Raw genomic sequence first — 17,199 nt, forward strand, 5'->3', positions numbered from 1 at the left:
TGTCCCCAATCACTGTCTTGGGATCTTTTTTTTACACTAGAGGAAAGAGTGCCTCCTACTGGCCCTCCAACACCACTTCCAGCAGAATCTAGTCTCCCATCCAGAACCAACCCAGCTTAGCTTCAGATGCAAGCCAGCAGTAGGATGTAGGGGGGTATGCTGCTACAGTATGTGTATGTTGGGTCCATAGTCTCTTCCCTGTTGTGTGCTTGATGCGTGAGCATCATTGCAGCATCAACATATTCTGTAACATGGAGATATGACCGTGTGGGAACACTAACTATAAAAGTCTGTATCAATTTAACCTTTTGTATTTTGGAAATTATTTCTCACTGATATTAAAGATAAGGTCCTTATGCTTCCAAAACCGTACCACAAGCGATGTGTGTTAATGTTTAGACCCAGCGCTGGGCTCTTTAACAAAACTCCCCCATACAGAGGTTGCCTTCGTCCAATGACTCTTATGTGTAATGTAATGGGACTGAGAGTCATGTGCTAAGGTCAGCCATATAGAGATTGTTACACCCACACCCAATGATCGAGGACATCAGCCTTAGCTGCAAATCTGTGCAATATCATCAGACAAATTGAGAGTGCGTGACAACCAAATAAAACAGACCAAAAAAAAAATATACACTACACTTAATTCAAAGAATCAACACTTTATTTCATATCATACAAGGAATGCCCATGTAAAGGGTTAGTGAGTTTACCATCCATCTTAATCCAAAACAAGGGATGATTGAATAGTTAAATGAATATTGTCTAATACAAATAATAAGCAGAATGTCAGGGCTGGGCTGGAACAGAAACCTGCACGTCCAGTAGCTACGTCCAGTAGCTAGATCTCTAGGAGCAAGGTTGGCCATGCATGTTCTACGTCTATGCATTGTTACTTTTAACACCAATTCTAACCAATAGCATACACTGAGTGTACAAAACATTAAGGACACCTGCTCTTTCCACGAGGTGAATCCAGGTGCAGGCTATTGATGTCACTTGTTAAATCCACTTCAATCAGTGTAGATGAAGGGAAGAAGACAGGTTAAAGAATGACTTTTAAGCCTTGAGACAATTGCGACATGGATTGTGTATATGTGCCATTCAGAGGGTGAATGGGAAAGACAAAATATTTAAGTGCCTTTGAATGGGGTATGGTATTAGGTGCAGGCGCACCGGTTTGTGTCAAGAACTCCAATGCTGCTGGGTTTTTCCCGCTCAACAGTTTCTCATGTGTTTCAAGAATGGTCCACCACCCAAATGACATTCAGCCAACATGACACAACTGTGGGAAGCATTGGAATCAACATGGGCCAGCATCCCTGTGGAACGCTTTCGACACCTTGTAGAGTCCATGCCCTGACGAATTTAGGCTTTTCTGGGGGCAAAAGGGGATTAAGTTAGATCAGGACTTGCTTCATTGTTGATAAACAACTTACCCGTTTGTTACACATCATCCTAAAGCTGCCACTTCTTGCTGCTAATGTTACTATCCATGCAGGCAATGCAGCCCGCTGCAATGCTTCTTTGGAAAATGTATCAACTTCAATATTCAAAAAGAGATTCCTCCCCGGTCGTAAAGGCCGGGGAGGCTAGGTGTTTAGTTGGCTAGGTGTTTAGTTGGCTAGGTGTTTACAGCCACGACGGAACAGCCGTTGTTTACAAACGCACCGGAACTTCTTTGGGATTCCAGGGTTCACTTCCGCACCTCCTCCGAAAGCTGTTAAATAGGTCTATAGAACGGTTCTCTATACCACCAAAAAGGGATCCGCTTTAAGAACCCTTATTTGACACTATATACTATATATATTTTTGTACATGATATGTGTGTCATTTAGCCAGGTCACTCATGGATACCACCCTGCCAAAAATAGGGTGCCACCATCACGTGATTGGGGACCAAAGCGACAACCCCTCCCTTCACTCACACGCATTCCTTTCAATACTTTGTCCCCCTCCTGAAACACAGTCAGACTGACGTGTACTGTAGCTACCTTACTTTTACAACCAGTCAGCTGCCTTACTAAGCAATCACACCCCTGAGGGCAGTGTATAGTGCTCTACATGCAGGACAATGATGGAGGCAATGGATATGTCAGTGGAAATATGTTATGTGGAGGGAGTCTTGCTGTGTTCATTGAGCCTACTGGATATGGCTACTGTATACTACTGTATACTACTGTATATGGTACCTGTGGGGAGGGATGTACCTTCAAGTAACATTAACATCCACCCCTAGAAACCAAAGATTTGCTGTTATATTGCACTCAACATTTGCAACATTTCCCTAACCACTTGTGGATACTGAATCCTGATACACTGCTCAAAAAAATAAAGGGAACACTTAAACAACACAATGTAACTCCAAGTCAATCACACTTCTGTGAAATCAAACTGTCCACTTAGGAAGCAACACTGATTGACAATACATTTCACATGCTGTTGTGCAAATGGAATAGACAACAGGTGGAAATTATAGGCAATTAGCAAGACACCCCCAATAAAGGAGTGGTTCTGCAGGTGGGGACCACAGACCACTTCTCAGTTCCTTTTCTTCCTGGCTGATGTTTTGGTCACTTTTGAATGCTGGCGGTGCTTTCACTCTAGTGGTAGCATGAGACGGAGTCTACAACCCACACAAGTGGCTCAGGTAGTGCAGCTCATCCAGGATGGCACATCAATGCGAGCTGTGGCAAGAAGGTTTGCTGTGTCTGTCAGCGTAGTGTCCAGAGCATGTAGGCGCTACCAGGAGACAGGCCAGTACATCAGGAGACGTGGAAGAGGTCGTAGGAGGGCAACAACCCAGCAGCAGGACCGCTACCTCCGCCTTTGTGCAAGGAGGAGCAGGAGGAGCACTGCCAGAGCCCTGCAAAATGACCTTCAGCAGGCCACAAATGTGCATGTGTCTGCTCAAACGGTCAGAAACAGACTCCATAAGGGTGGTATGAGGGCCCGACGTCCACAGGTGGAGGTTGTGCTTACAGCCCAACACCATGCAGGACGTTTGGCATTTGCCAGAGAACACCAAGATTGGCAAATTCGCCACTGGCACCCTGTGCTCTTCACAGATGAAAGCAGGTTCACACTGAGCACGTGACAGACGTGACAGAGTCTGGAGACGCCGTGGAGAACGTTCTGCTGCCTGCAACATCCTCCAGCATGACCGGTTTGGCGGTGGGTCAGTCATGGTGTGGGGTGGCATTTCTTTGGGGGGCCGCACAGCCCTCCATGTGCTCGCCAGAGGTAGCCTGACTGCCATTAGGTACCGCGATGAGATCCCCAGACCCCTTGTGAGACCATATGCTGGTGCGGTTGGCCCTGGGTTCCTCCTAATGCAAGACAATGCTAGACCTCATGTGGCTGGAGTGTGTCAGCAGTTCCTGCAAGAGGAAGGCATTGATGCTATGGACTGGCCTGCCCGTTCCCCAGACCTGAATCCAATTGAGCACATCTGGGACATTATGTCTCGCTCCATCCACCAATGCCACGTTGCACCACAGACTGTCCAGGAGTTGGCGGATGCTTTAGTCCAGGTCTGGGAGGAGATCCCTCAGGAGACCATCCGCCACCTCATCAGGAGCATGCCCAGGCGTTGTAGGGAGGTCATACAGGCACGTGGAGGCCACACACACTACTGAGCTTCATTTTGACTTGTTTTAAGGACATTACATCAAAGTTGGATCAGCCTGTAGTGTGGTTTTCCACTTTTAATTTTGAGTGTGACTCCAAATCCAGACCTCCATGGGTTGATAAATTGGATTTCCATTGATTATTTTTGTGTGATTTTGTTGTCAGCACATTCAACTATGTAAAGAAAAAAGTATTCAATAAGATTATTTATTTCATTCAGATCTAGGATGTGTTGTTTAAGTGTTCCCTTTATTTTTTTGAGCAGTGTATTTGATGTTCATATGTACTCTTTAAATTTATTCCCAGGATATTGTGTGTTTATAATCCAAACATTTTTATAGCATGGCAAAATAGCTGAGAGATGATCTTATACACAGAGAATGCGTGGTATGGATTTCATTCTGCAAAGAGTTGTACTATTTCCTGAACAAATATGATTAAGAGGGCAAACAATGACCAAGAACATTGTTTTCTTTGTTAGCAAACCTTGTTTCCCCATACCTGAGCTACAAGCAACCAGTGGGTGTAACGTGAGATGCTTTAAGGCATCCATTCTCACAGAGCTGTTAAACAATATTGAAAAAACGGTCTCACCACTGTCAAGATATGACATGTTCTGCATAGGTATTCCAAAGGTGACGCTCCCTTCAGCTAGGCAACATTAGGTGGAGTGTAAATTGAGCTATTTAAAATAACAGAATGCACATTCCAGTTGGTCTTGTCTCCTCAATGCCTTGATTTGTCTCAACTCTTCTAGTCCCATGTATGCAAGAACACCCTTGTCATTTGATGACATCAGCACATTCTGAGTTGTGCTATATCGATATGAACACCCAGAGCTGTAGAGCTAAATGTTCTGGGCTAATCATTAGCATTTACTGTGCAGCAGACCTGTCAAAGGCTAATATGTTTGAACCGTCGCATGGATCATTATTGGTTTAGCAGTTAGGCTACGCTGTGTTGATTAACATCCTCTATTCATATTTTTTACAAAGCTGAGGCAACACTGTGTATGTCCCAAATGGCACCCTATTCCCTATGTAGTGCACTACTTTTGATCAGAGCCCCATGGGCCATGATCAAAAGTAGTGCACTATGAAGTGAATAGGGTGCCAATTGGGATGCATATTATAAGTGGGTGTGTGTACGCACTTTAGCCTGCATGTTTGGCCTGCGAGTGGTTCTGCGTTAAGAGTTGTGATTTATAAATTAAGATGAAACTAGGGCCAAGTGTGAAAAACCCAGACAGTTCTTCTGGTAAATGGTTTCCCTTCAAAGGAGAGCAGCTTTAACATGCACACTCATAAATCAGTAAGGAGGGTAATTATTTCACTCTTGGTAATGGCCCTCTGATGAGTTTCTTTTTCTCTGTGTTTGCAGGATGGCTGTTGACGACCCTCCCCTTTCTGCTATACTCAGCTGTCAATCAACCAGGATGAGCAGATCTCTAATCAAGACATGGACCTGGATGCAAAGACTGAAAAGGTGGAAACAGAATAAGGAGTTTGATCATGCTCAATAAGGGATTTTATGTTGTAATGTCTGTTCCTTATATTTTTATCAATGGAGTCTGCTGTATGATATGAAGCCAGCCATAGAACATGGTTTTAGAATGACCACTTCTTCCCTTTTAAGTGTATCTATGAATAAAGTCAAGTGAAATAACTCAGTTCTGAAGCTAATACAGACACACTCACGCATACGTAACACAATTCCCCTCGTTAACACACTATCAGAGGTCAGTTCACTTCACACCTCCAGGTCAAGACAGGGATTGAGGGGCGTCCCGAGGGAATATTTAAACAGTGGTCATCACCTTTCCTTCCTCTCCTGCCACTCAGTTTACAACTAGTTGCTTATTGGCTTTACAACTGGGGCTCGTATTCATAAAGATCCTAGATCCGCACTTCCACACAGAGATGCTTTATGAATACAAACCCAGAGGCTTTATGAAGGTCAGAATTTAAGTTAAATAAATAAATAAAAAAGGAAAGAAAGAAGTAGCTTTGTTTTTACATACTTCTCACTTCCACTTTTCTTTGAGTCGTGCTGATGTTGAAGACAGACCCATCGTGAAAGGGGCCCCAGTGGTACGGTACATTGTGAACGGTACTGTGGCCGGGAAGTACCTAATGTCACAAATGTCATGTAGTACCACATCCGCTTACCACAGTCTTATTCTAGTGAAAGCAACAGTACTCGTGCAGTCTCACCATGCTGTACGTACGTGTGTGAGTGCCTGCATGTGTGCGTGCGTGCATTCATGCGTGTGTGTCTGTCCTGACAAAGACATTCATCTATGCGAGAGTTATCTCAATGTTCTAATCTATCTCATTGTTCTATGTGGGTATATGGCGTCAAATCAGCCTCTAAAGCCAATTGGGCAAGATGGGGCTGTCGAGCAAGATGAAACATAGTTGAGCAAGCAAGCAAACACTGAGTCGAGAGCGCAGAGGATGGTTACTGCAAGCAGAGGATGACTGCAACAAGCGCACAGACAAGTCGAGAGCGCAGAATGTGGTCGAGCCAGCAAAGGATGGGTCCTGAGAGCGCACAGGCAGCGGAGACATGCAAATTAAAAAATTGTCAAATGCGTTTTCACAAATACACCGCTTCCCCACATGGATTTTATTCTCTCACAACAAGAAATCTTGCTCTCGCAACTGCGATCTTTTACTCAATTTTTTTATTACAGGTGAAAATTCTAGCCAATGAACACTGGTTAACACAGCAAAAAAGTTATCATTATTATGGAGTATTATACTGCAACTCGCTGTTGGCTGGGCTCCCTGCCTGTGCCATTAAACCCCTACAACTCATCAAGAACGCCGCAGCCCGTCTGGTGTTCAACCTTCCCAAGTTCTCTCACGTCACCCCGCTCCTCCGCTCTCTCCACTGGCTTCCAGTTGAAGCTCGCATCCGCTACAAGACCATGGTGATTGCCTACGGAGCTGTGAAGGGAACGGCACCTCCATACCTTCAGGCTCTGATCAGGCCCTACACCCAAACAAGGGCACTGCGTTCATCCACCTCTGGCCTGCTGGCCCCCCTACCTCTGAGGAAGCACAGTTCCCGCTCAGCCCAGTCAAAACTGTTCGCTGCTCAGGCACCCCAATGGTGGAACAAGCTCCCTCACGACGCCAGGACAGCGGAGTCAATCACCACCTTCCGGAGACACCTGAAACCCCACCTCTTTAAGGAATACCTAGGAGAGGATAAAGTAATCCTTCTAACCCCCCCCCCCCTTAAAAGATTTACATGCACTATTGTAAAGTGGTTGTTCCACTGGATATCATAAGGTGAATGCACCAATTTGTAAGTCGCTCTGGATAAGAGCGTCTGCTAAATGACTTAAATGTAAATGTAAAATGTAATGGAGCCCCAAACCCTGCCTATTTCTACAATTTCACTTATTAAAATCAGATTTGAACCTTAACCACATATTTAACCTTATGCCTAACCTTAAGTTAAGACCAAAAAGCAATGTTTGTTTTCTTACATTTTTACGATACAGCCAATGTTGACTTTGTGGCTGTGTTATCTAGTGGAAACCGGATTTTGGCAGTGAAAGGCAAGGTGATGGGTTTGTTATAAAAATCTTTGGTGGTGGTGGTGAAGTAGGGACGATGGCTGACGATAAAAAGGTAAGCTCTATAGTTTTTCAGTAGAGAACCTAACCAACCAACTTATCACCTGTGATTTCGAAATTGAAATTGATGTAGGAAGCTAGCTAGTTACTTGTTCTTCTGTTATTGAAGCAGGATGTCTACAGTGGTGGAAAAAGTACCCAATTGTCATACTTGAGTAAAAGTAAAGATACCTTAGTAGAAAATGACTCAAGTAAAAGTGGAAGTCACCCAGTAAAATACACCTTGAGTAAAATTCTAAAAGCTGTTGGTTTTAAACATACTTAAGCATCAAAGTAAATGTAATTGCTAAAATATACTTAAGTATCAAAAGTAAAAGTACAAGTCTAAATAATTTCAAATTCCTTATTAAGCAAACCAGACGGCACCATTTTTTTGTTTTATTTATTTACGGATAGCCAGGGGCACGCTCCAACACTCAGACATCATTTATAAACGAAGATTGTGTTTAGTGAGACCGCCAGATCAGAGGCAGTAGTGATGACCAGGGATGTTCTCTTGATAAGTGTGTGAATTAGACCATTTTCCTATTCAGCTAAACATTCAAAATGTAACCAGTACTTTTGGGTGGCAGGGAAAATGTATGCAGTAAAAAGTACATTTTCTTTAGGAATGTAGTGAAGTAAAAGTTGTCAAAAACTGGGAGGGAGTGGCAGAGGAGGGGGAGCCAAGAGAGATCAAACTCTGAAGTAAATAGCCAATATTATAAACCGCTAACTGCGTACTTTGAGTTATAGACTATTTGAAACCCAGATTTGATTCACTTTTACTCTGGCAGTTTTTGTGCAGTTACAACAAAAGAGAATGATTCTAACCATCTCTCTCTCCATCTACCTCTCCATGCAGGCCCACTTTAACTATGTGGTGGAGAAGTTATTCAGTGCTTGGCTGACAGAGATAGGAGATACAGGAGTCCACTGTTTAAAGTACCTCGGGTCTCTTCTATGCACAGCACTCTGGGGACTTGCTGCAGGTAACCATGACTTCTATCAATCACCCCCGTAACTTAATCATTGGTGGTACTAAGTTCCTCTAATTGCTTTGATGCTGTATGGAGGCATTGTTATGAGGACATCTGTCACGCAGAGAGGATGACATATTATTGACTTTGACCACCTGCTGTCTTTTTGGTTAGAAATATGGTTCTATACAGAGGATGGTTCTATACTGAATGTGTACAAGTAGGTTAGGTAAGGGATGAAGTGAAAATCAATAGGAGGATAGCTCCCCACGACGAGGGTCGGGCATGAAATGACAGCAGGCTGTTCAATACTGAGCCATACTGACTGACGAATGGCGTGGATTAATACAGCTTGGCTCAGTCCCACATTGTATACAGTATTATCACTTACTTGGCTAAATGATTATCCATAGTTGCCTCTTAATACAGCTGCAATACTAAAATAGACTGTTGCCTTGAATGCAAAACTTTTCAACTCCAATTGAACTCTGACAATTCCTGACATATTTTGACTGTAGAGAACATACAGTAGCAGTCAAAAGTTTGTACACACTTACTCATTCTAGGGTTTTTCTTTATTTTGACTATTTCTGCGTTGTAGAATAATAGTGAGGACACCAAAAATATGAAATAACACATGGAATCATGTAGTAACCAAAAAAGTGTTGGGAAAATATATTTGATATTCTTCAAAGTAGCCACCCTTTGCCTTGATGACAGCTTTGTACACTCTTGGCATTCTCTCAACCAGCTTCATGAGGTAGTCACCTGGAATGCATTTCAATTAACATGTGTGCCTTGTTAAAAGTGAATTTGTGTCATTTCTTTCCTTCTTAATGCATTTGTTGTGTTAACCTGTTAGGGCTAGGGGGCAGTATTTACACGGCCGGATAAAAAAACGTACCCGATTTAATCTGGTTATTACTACTGCCCAGAAACTAGAATATGCATATAATTATTGGCTTTGGATATAAAACACCCTAAAGTTTCTAAAACTGTTTGAATGGTGTCTGTGAGTATAACAGAACTCATATGGCAGGCAGAAACCTGAGAAGATTCTGTACAGGAAGTGCCCTCTCTGACCATTCCTTAGGCTTCTTGACTCTCTTTATTGAAAATGTAGGATCTTTGCTGTAACGTGACACTTCCTACGGCTCCCATAGGCTCTCAGAACCCGGGAAAAAGCTGAATGATGTCGAGGCAGCCCCTGGCTGAAAAACATTAGTGCCTTTGGTAAGTGGTCTATCAGAGGACAATGAGACTGAGGCGCGTGCACGAGGCGACCCCATGTTTTTATTTTCTCTCTCTTTGAACTAAAACACGGTTTCCCGGTCGGAATATTATCGCTTTTTTACAAGAAAAATGGCATAAAAATGGATTTTAAACAGCGGTTGACATGCTTCGAAGTATGGTAATGGAATATTTAGATTTTTTTTGTCACGAAACGCGGCGGGCGCGTCACCCTTCTTTACCCTTTCGGATAGTGTCTTGAACGCACGAACAAAACAGAGGATATTTGAACATAACTATGGATTATTTCGAACCAAACCAACATTTGTTATTGAAGTAGAAGTCCTGGGAGTGCATTCTGACGAAGAACAGCAAAGGTAATAACATTTTTCTTATAGTAAATCTGACTTTGGTGAGGGCTAAACTTGGTGGGTGTCTAAATAGCTAGCCCTGTGATGCCGGGCTATCTACTTAGAATATTGCAAAATGTGCTTTCACCGAAAAGCTATTCTAAAATCGGACATAGCGAGTGCATAAAGGAGTTCTGTATCTATAATTCTTAAAATAATTGTTATGTTTTTTGTGAACGTTTATCGTGAGTAATTTAGTAAATTCACCGGAAGTTTGCGGGGGGTATGCTAGTTCTGAACGTCACATGCTAATGTAAAAAGCTGGTTTTTGATATAAATATGAACTTGATTGAACAAAACATGCATGTATTGTATAACATAATGTCCTAGGATTGTCATCTGATGAAGATCATCAAAGGTTAGTGCTGCATTTAGCAGTGGTTTGGGTTTATGTGACATTATATGCTAGCTTGAAAAATGGGTGTCTGATTATTTCTGGCTGGGTACTCTGCTGACATAATCTAATGTTTTGCTTTCGTTGTAAAGCCTTTTTGAAATCGGACAGTGTGGTTAGATTAACGAGAGTCTTGTCTTTAAAATGGTGTAAAATAGTCATATGTTTGAGAAATTGAAGTAATAGCATTTCTAAGGTATTTGAATATCGCGCCACGGGATTACACTGGCTGTTGCGTAGGTGGGACGATTTCGTCCCACCTAGCCCAGAGAGGGTAATCAGTTGTGTTGTGACAAGGTAGGTGTGGTATACAGATGATAGCCGTATTTGGTAAAAGACCACGTCCATATTATGGCAAGACAGCTCAAAAAAGCAAAGAGAAACGACAATCCATCATTAATTTAAGACATGAAGGTCAGTCAATACAGAAAATGTCAAGAACTTTGAAGGTTTCTTCAAGTGCACTCGCAAAAACCATCAAGCGCTATGATGAAACGAGGTCTCATGAGGACCACCACAGGAAAGGAAGACCCAGAGTTACCTCTGCTGCAGAGGATAAGTTCATTAGAGTTAACTGCACCTCAGATTGCAGCCCAAATAAATGCTTCACAGAGTTCAAGTAACAGACACATCTCAACAACTGTTCAGAGGAGACTGTGGGAATCAGGCCTTCATGGTCAATTTTCTACAAAGAAACCACTACTAAAGGACACCAATAAGAAGAAGAGACTTGTTTGGGCCAAGAAACACGAGCAATGGACATTAGACCGGTGGAAATCTGTCTTTTGGTTTGATGAGTCCAAATGTGAGATTTTTGGTTCCAACCGCTGTGTCTTTGTGAGACGCAGAGTAGGTGAACGGATGAACTCTGCATGTGTGGTTCCCACCGTGAGCATGGAGGATGAGGTGTGATGGTGTGGGGATGCTTTGCTGGTGACACTCTCATTGATTTTATTTAGAATTCAAGGCACACTTATTTGTTTTCAACAGGACAATGACCCAACACACCTCCAGGCTGGAGAGTGATGGAGCGCTGTATCGGATGACCTGGCCTCCACAATCACCCGACCTCAACCCAATTGAGATGGTTTGAGATGAGTTGGACCGCAGAGTGAAGGGAAAGCAGCCAACGAGCTCAGCTTTTTTTGTGTGTAATTTCATAGTTTTGATGTCTTCACTATTATTCTACAATGTAGAAAATAGTAAAAAATTTATAAAAACCCTTGAATGAGTAGGTGTGTCCAAACTTATGACTGGTACTGTATGTATCCCTCCATTTTCCTCAGTGGAGTCCTATCCAATGTCTATGCACCTGTTGTGTTGGCATAGTTACTGGACGAGTGGTAGGAGTTGTTGATGACAGTGATGTGTTTCATTGTGATCTCAACAAACAGCCGCTGTGGCAAAACCATGCCTGGTGATGTCAACCAAATGATATTTCTCCACCCTGGATCACAGTAAACACACACCTAGTCACTCTCTCTCTGTGTATGTTTGTTGCACGTGAGAGAGTGAGTAATGGGTCTGTATATGCAAGTGTGTGTAGAGTAGGATATACGTTTTGTGTATATGAGTCTACTCTGAGTCTGTATACACCCTGTATTACATGCCTGTGTTTTGTTTGCACACACTTTTCTTGTATGTGGATTAGTACAGTGTTTTGCGACATTCATCTCTCTCTCTCGTCTCCTCAGATATTTGGTGCTCCCCAGACCAATGTTTCGAGGCAGGGATGAACTACGCTGTTCATCTGAGCTTTCCCCTCTACTCTGCACTCAGTGATGTCCAGTACCCATGCACACTCACCGACTCTGGTTGTTCTCAAGACAGCGGTAATGCTGGAACTAACCGAGTGTGGTCAAGACCCCCTCCACAGACATCTGCTGCATCTTCATCTTAAACATGTCAGCTCTGCAGCACCAGGGAGCTAAAGGTGTGGCACCGCACTCCCAACAGTCATGTATGACTGCTTAAACATACTTCAACATACTTGTATACTCATTTATGTGTTTCTTAACTAAACATCCAAGGAAGGTTTCTTATGGCTCAATAATACTGACATGGATTGTACACCTTTGCTTAGCCCCACATAGTGAGGTCTGCCATTCCATATTTAGGCAAACATAGAACAGCTCCATGCCATTTTATCTTTCTTTGATTCCTGGCATCCTTTTTCCGTACCTCCTTATAAAACCCCATCGGCTCAGACCTACAATGGGTTTTGAGAAGGATGCGGGTAGAGGAAGTGAAGAGTTGAGCTGAGATTAATTGGGACAGAGCTCATGTCATTGTTTTAGGTGGAATCTTATGTTGAAATATACCATCAAAAAGTATTCACACCCCTTGACTTTTTCCACATTTGTTGTGTTACAGCCTGAATTTAAAATGAATGAAATGTAGATTTTGTGTCACTGGCCTACACACAAAACCCCATAACCCTTATGGAAGAACCACATGATTTCACATGTGAAATGTCCAAGTTTTCCACATGTAAAATGTTATGTTATCATGTGAAACCATGTTGTTTTGGAACAGTTCACATGTGATGATATTTCACATGGATTTTCACATGTACATAACCTTTCACATGTGAAATCATGTGAAACCATGTTGTTTTGGAACACTTCACGTCATGATATTTCACATGTGGATAATTTGGCGATGCCCTGCAAACAAAAATGAGTCATTAGGATGTACCCGGAACATCACGCAGTCGCAGTGTTTTCAACTTACATGTTGGAAACACTTTGACATACATGCTGACATTGTGCATGTTAATTTATACAGTAATTATTATTCAACCCACCTGGAATATGAAATCACAACCTCTTGGTTCACGGCATTCTGATCTTCCTGCTATGCACCCATGTCTGTGTCAATAACTGATTTCACCTGTATTCCTACACTTTGGACTTCAAAGTAAATCCCAGCTTTGTTAAAAATACACTCAAGAAAAACTATATATTTATCAAAGTGATTTAGGAGTAACATTAAAACAGAATAATATGGCCCACCAACATTAGACAACTGTATAGAAAACCCCTCAAATTGCTGAAATAAGTAAATTGAATCATGAGATGATAACTAACATAGCAGTGCAGATGTTGCTATTTTGCTAAATCCAGAGGTTGTGAGTTCAAATCCCAGGTGAGGTCATATTTAAAAGTCAGCACTAAGTGTTTAATCATATTGATTAAAGATGTTTACATTATTTTAGCTGAACAGTGTATCTCTTAGCCTAAAACCCCCATACCACTTAATTACTTCCCTTACAAAAAATACAATTGTGAAATGTGAAAATTCACAATTTTCACATGTGAAAACAGGTCAGTTGTGCACATGTGAAAACATATGTTTACAAATATTGCATTTAATATTAACACAACCTTTTCACATTGAGAATAATTAACATGTTTTCACCTCACACTTGAATTGAAAACCAAATTCTTACATGTGGAATTGCATTTTCACACTTTACAAACTTTCACATGTGAAAATCGAATTCTGACATGTGGAATAGCATTTTCACATGTGAAAAACTTAGAAATTTGGCATCCCCATGTTGTCACATTTATTTAACATGAGATTGTTTTCACATGTGTAGTTTCATGTTATCACATGTTGCTTTTACATGTTGTGACATGTTATCACATTACAGTAACTTTACATAATATCACATGATCACATGAAATTCATGTCGTTTTTCTGTAACGGAATGTCAAAGTGGAATATTTTTTGAAACGTTTACAGATTAATAAAAAATTAAAAGCTGAAATGTCTTGAGTCAATAAGTATTCAACCCCTTTCTTATGGCAAGCCTAAATAAGTTCAGGAGCAAAAAGTCACATGATTTGCATGGACTCACTCTGTGTAATATAATAGTGTTTAACATGATTTTTGAATGACTACCTCATCTCTGTACCCCACACATACAATTATCTGTAAGATCCCTCAGTTGAGCAGGGAATATCAAACAGATTCAACCACCAAGACCAGGTAGGTTTTCCAATGCCTCGCAAAGAACGTCACCTATTGGGAGATGGGTAAAAATAAAAAAAAGCAGACATTGAATATCCCTTTGAGTATGGTGAAGTTATTAATTACACTTTGGATGTTGTATCAACACACCCAGTCACTACAAAGATACAGGCGTCCTTCCGAACTCAGTTGCCGGAGGGGAAGGAAACCACTCAGGGATTTTATCACAAGGCCAATGGTGACTTTAAAACAGTTTGAGTTTAATGGTAGGAGAAATGTGATAGGAGAAAACTGAGGATAGATCAACAACATTGTAGTTACTCCACAAAACTAACCTAAATGACAGAGTGAAAAGAAGGCTGTACAGAATAAAAAATTCCAGAACATGCATCCTGTTTGCGGCAGGTAAATCAAATTTTATTTGTCACATACACATGGTTAGCAGATGTTAATGTGAGTGTAGCGAAATGCTTGATGGGTAGGAGCGTTGGGCTAGTAACCGGAAGGTTGCTGGATCAAATCTGGGTGTGCAAAACTCTTATACTTACCCAGAAAGACTCACAGCTGTAATCGCTGCCAAAGGTAATTCTAACATGTATTGACTCAGGGGTGTGAATACTTATGTAAATGAGGTATTTCATTTTCCCAGTTAAAATCTTTTACACTTAGCATGAATAAACACAAGTCAGTTTTCAGTGGAACGGAACACTGGAATATAAAAGAGCATATGATGAGTTGTGCAATGTAAAGTTTTATGGGGAGGTTGTGTGTGTGTGTGTGTGTGTGTGTGTGTGTGTGTGTGTGTGTGTGTGTGTGTGTGTGTGTGTGTGTGTGTGTGTGTGTGTGTTTGTGCCAGCGTGTCCGCATGTTTGTGCCACCGTGCCCGCATGTCTGTGAATGTCTCAGTCTGTGTGTCTGTGTTTGACTGACAAGGCTTTAGTGGAGTCATGTATTTTCATGGTATAGGCTGAAATATGTTGAGGCCATGCTGCTGTTGGCTTTATTTCCCCCCTGTGTCCAGAATGCTTTGTACTCCTGTGATGGTCGCTGTCAGTAGCTGTCACATTCCATCCATCTGTACTAATCATTCTTTTGTCAATCAGAAAGAGTCTGGAGCAGAATGCTTGAGTCTGAATAAATCTCTCACTTTCGCAGAAGCTCATTTGACTGTGTTTTCTTGCTGTTCCACGGGCAGTTGAAGCTCATTTATTACACAAAACCAAACACTGACGCTGAACCTAAGACACAACACATACAAACCACACCCTCACCTGTGCACATTTTTATAAAACAGAGTTAAATGACATCATTTACAGATCGCGTTGCAGACACTAGCTTGTTCAAACATTACTCAAACTGATTCAGTCAAAATGTATTATTGTTTCTAACCATATTATTATTTTAATTCCACCCCACCCATGCCCCAATCTCCACTATGTAACTTTCACTAAGGCACTATAAATTCCCTAACAAAATATGTTGCCTTTGTACCAGAAGCCATTGAACCACAGAAGATACTGTAGGTCTAGATTAGATGCCTCATTATGTTTTTAATTGTTCTCTTTCTCTCGCTCTCTCTCTCTCTCTCTGATTTTAAGCTCAATTGGATCTGAAAGAAAGTGAGAGCGTTAAACAAACAGAGATTTAATTAAAATAAACTGCTGTCAACTCAGTCGTCCCCCTCCTCCCTCCTCAGGAGGACTGGAATGCCCTGTCATCCATTTCCTCCCAGACAACCTGACACCAAGTGTGGCTAGGATGACTGACTTTCCCACCAAAGTCGGAGGTGGCTACAGATGATTGAAAACACACACACACACACACACACACACACACACACACACACACACACACACACACACACACACACACACACACACACACACACACACACACACACACACACACACATTCCACACAGACAATTTCCTTGCCACACACAGGACTCAAACATACAGTGACATGCTGTACTGTGAAACACTCAAATAGTGACATGCCAAAGGTGTTTATTCCACAGACTTGTTACCACTAATTCACACACCTTAATGCACATACCACCCCCCCCCCCCCCAGTAAGATATTACTCTATTCTTTAGCAGCTAAAAAGCTCTCTATATTCTACCCACACAGTATATTTGAGTTTATTCCTCACTTAAAGAGAGTCTGAAGATTAGTAATTGAGAAATAACCTCCCCTAAGCTACTGATTCATTTAAGCTCGTACTGGAAGTCAGTTAAGGGACTTTACACAAACTGAAAGTGAAGGCAGTAGAAATGCCAAGAATATTTTTTCTGTGTCTACATGTTTGTGGTACAAACCAAGACTTGCGTTGTCTGTAAAGCTCACTTAGGCATATTTTTCCCACTACCAACTATCTGGAGTTCTATTGGTTCAGTTCTCACTTTTCCTCCCAATGACCACAGTCTCTATGAATGGAGAATCAACAAGAAGCTATGCGTTCTATGGAAAATAATGAACAGCGTGGAAGGGGTGTTCCACGACGCACTAGCGGAGTGGAAGTAACCTTCCACTGCAATCTCAATACAAGAGATCACCATAACAATAACGAGCAAATTTAGTTCTGGGTGGAGAAAGTTACGTTCTATGCATGGTTCTCTGCATGGTTGTGCTCTGTATTTACAAATCAGTTATTGCATAATGTAGTTGACCGTATGGTATGGAGCCGGCAAAGTCGACTTTTCAACTAACATGAACCATTAAAGGAAAACACCACCCAAAAATGATATTTTGGTTTGTTTCATTAGTCCATTGTTGACATAGTCCCAAAAAATGTTTTCTTGTCAGCAATCAAGTTTTTAATAAACTCAGCAAAAAAAGAAACGTCCTTTCACTGTCAACTGCATTTATTTTCAGCAAACTTTACGTGTAAATATTTGTATGAACATAACAAGATATAACAACTGAGACATCAATTGAACAACTACCACA

The 17,199-nt window shown here is 41.6% G+C and overlaps 1 long non-coding RNA gene across 3 annotated transcripts in view; it reads left to right on the forward strand.

Moving 5' to 3' along the window:
* Positions 1 to 14,047, forward strand: part of LOC123728994 (uncharacterized) — a 57,221-nt gene extending 43,174 nt beyond the window's left edge. For 2 of the 3 annotated variants that reach the window (XR_006760701.2, XR_014381612.1), the window contains exons 2-4: positions 5,011 to 8,250; positions 11,263 to 11,419; positions 11,967 to 14,047. This is a non-coding gene — a long non-coding RNA (uncharacterized LOC123728994). The remainder of the gene's footprint in view (positions 1 to 5,010; positions 8,251 to 11,262; positions 11,420 to 11,966) is intronic. The other variant, XR_014381613.1, reaches the window with a different exon arrangement.
* The last annotated feature ends 3,152 nt before the right edge of the window (positions 14,048 to 17,199 follow it).

Source organism: Salmo salar, chromosome 19 (assembly GCF_965601325.2).
Source record: "Salmo salar chromosome 19, fSalSal1, whole genome shotgun sequence".
In the NCBI taxonomy this organism is placed as follows: Eukaryota; Metazoa; Chordata; class Actinopteri; order Salmoniformes; family Salmonidae; genus Salmo; species Salmo salar.